Below are 2,500 nucleotides of genomic sequence, written 5' to 3'. Positions count from 1 at the left end.
GGTGTGCCAGTGCAGTGGTTGTATATCATAACTTAAAACATGTTTTCATAATTTGTATATATATTAAGATTAATACCAATGGACATTATAATAGGATATCTGCTATTGAAATCAGTGTGAACAGATGCACTCAGTATAATACACAGCTATGACAATGAAAAACAAACTCAACTGCTGTAACCTAGAGGGGAGTAGGATTAGAAATTGCTAATTAACTCGAGTAATTTTATAGTGTTGTGAACAAAGATTTTGACTAAAATATTTGTCATTGTTTGCAGTAACACCATCCAAACAGTGAAACCACACCTAAATAACTGTAAATGATATAATATCTACAATCATTTCTTATTTTAATAAAACGCTTAACAACATTTATATTTTTGGTAAGTTAAGTAAATATATTTATGTATTATTCCGTTTTTATATAGTCTATTGTTAATTCTATAGTATTGGATGATGCAATTATTTAAATTTGTTAAGCATAACAAATAGTTGTTTATTTTATTCCTAAAAGGTCCTATTTTGATTAAATGTGTATTTTTTTTATATATATATATATATATATATGTCTTATTAAAGTAATGCTTGTGTCTGACTGTACAACTTAACCTTAATAAACAAATCATACCATAACATCATTAATGTAGCCTACATTATTAACATTATTTCTTAATAGGCAGCATATGAAATCTAACGTTATCAATAAAAAAATTTAGGTGATAAAAAAAACAAACATTACACTGTCTGCCTCAGGAGATGCTTGAGGTATGAAGAACTGTGCGACAGTGCTTTGATTTCGGTGAGCTCTTGCATTTAGTGAATGTTGCTCTCCCGATGCATGCTGTCTCACATCTGACAGGCCACCGTGCGCCACTGAAAACACTGGCCGACAAATAATTATTGTGCAATTGGCTTGGTATTCATTGCCGCGGACACTTTTCAGCCAAGTATTTATTTCTTCCCACTCTCGTCTGTACCTCTGCATCCGCTTGCGTTTCTACTCTGAAACTTTTACAGCTGGACGCAGGGGGTTATTTGGACCTGCCTCCGCCATCGTTTCAAAGAACCGGCGAGGGGGGGTCCCCTCTTCTGACTCTGATTGGCCGTGATTCACGGCCTGTGAACCTGAAACAAACCAATCAAACAAACCAACGACGGCAGCAACCCAATTAGGGGCAGAATAGGACGCGTCTTCACACAATGCGGATGGACCTATGTAAAATACGGGACAAGTCATTTTTCCTGAAAATACGGGACGATTCCGTATTTCACGGGACGGCTGGCAACCCTAGCTGTACACAAGTTTAGTTCACATGATGTATTAACGAACATGAAAGCACACAGAGGATAGAGCAAAACAAAATTAGGCTCATCAGTTAGAGTCTAAAACAAGAATTTTGAAAGAGTTTTATCTTGAGTTTGTTGCCCAGCCCTATTTGTTTAAACCGCGAGAGGCATCTACTCTCCCTACGCTTACACCACTCCTACATACGATGTCATGCGTCGCCTTTATTAACCGTATGGATTACTTTTATGATGGATGATTGCACTTTTTTAAGTATTGTAAGTGATCAAAATATATAACACTGGCCTAGTGTTTTTTTAGTGTTTACTGAAATGTTTTTACATAGTGCACCTTTAATAGACTTCTTCCTTGAAAATAAATTCCAGCACAGCGCTACAACAACCATAATGAAAGTCGCCTTCACATTAGATAATGCTTTACGATCAGCTTACGATCAGAGAGCTACATACGCCAATTTATCTGTTCAATAAAAGCCCTGCAACTTATCAGTAATTTGATTTATATATTGTGCCGGTTCAGAAATGAATGAACTATTCTGTCATAAAAGTCACCAAAATTATACAAATGCTCACAAAATTTAAGATATTGTTGCAATAATGTACTTATGTGAGATGTGGATTTTCAAAATCTGTTCACAAATTTCAGCATGACTGCAAACATATTGCTTTTATATAAACATTTAATACATTTTTTTAAAAATATATGATTTGTGCATTTGTAATTTACCAATTCAGATGCATCTTCTGTAATTTCATTTGATTGGTAACGGCTAAATATAGTGTCTTATTCTAATTATATTTATTGATTAAAAATAAGTCATTAAGTCATTTTATTTGTATAGCACATTTAACCGAACAACAGTTGACCCAAAGTGCTTTACAAGTTAAAACAGGGAAGGCAACAATATGCCTTGACAATACATACAAATGAGTACAGGACTCCTTAAATACACTTAAATCATTGAATAAAACAAAAACATAAATTATAAGGCTATAGAATATATAAAATAAAAATAAGTCATTTCTCAGGCGGTAATGTGGATCTTTATGGGGTCTGTTCTTGTCTTGGTCTTAACACACATTAGTGTTGCTCTCGGATCAGGTGGTCTTGACTACAACACTACTGTTGAGCAATAAGAAAATGACCCATTGTTAAAAGTTGTGTTAATTTTGACCAAAAAAATTGCTATGTAGT

The 2,500-nt window shown here is 34.1% G+C and overlaps 1 protein-coding gene across 1 annotated transcript in view; it reads left to right on the top strand.

Moving 5' to 3' along the window:
• Positions 1 to 2,500, top strand: part of LOC137078404 (ankyrin repeat domain-containing protein SOWAHC) — a 45,981-nt gene that overhangs the window by 43,337 nt on the left and 144 nt on the right. The window contains exon 10 of the mRNA XM_067445650.1: positions 1 to 2,500. This exon is cut by the window's left edge and continues 1,050 nt beyond it; it is cut by the window's right edge and continues 144 nt beyond it. The gene's annotated coding sequence lies outside the window, so the exon portion shown is untranslated.

The sequence above is a fragment of the Pseudorasbora parva genome, chromosome 6, assembly GCF_024679245.1.
Source record: "Pseudorasbora parva isolate DD20220531a chromosome 6, ASM2467924v1, whole genome shotgun sequence".
Lineage (NCBI taxonomy): Eukaryota > Metazoa > Chordata > Actinopteri > Cypriniformes > Gobionidae > Pseudorasbora > Pseudorasbora parva.
This window is presented reverse-complemented; position numbering and strand designations above follow the sequence as displayed.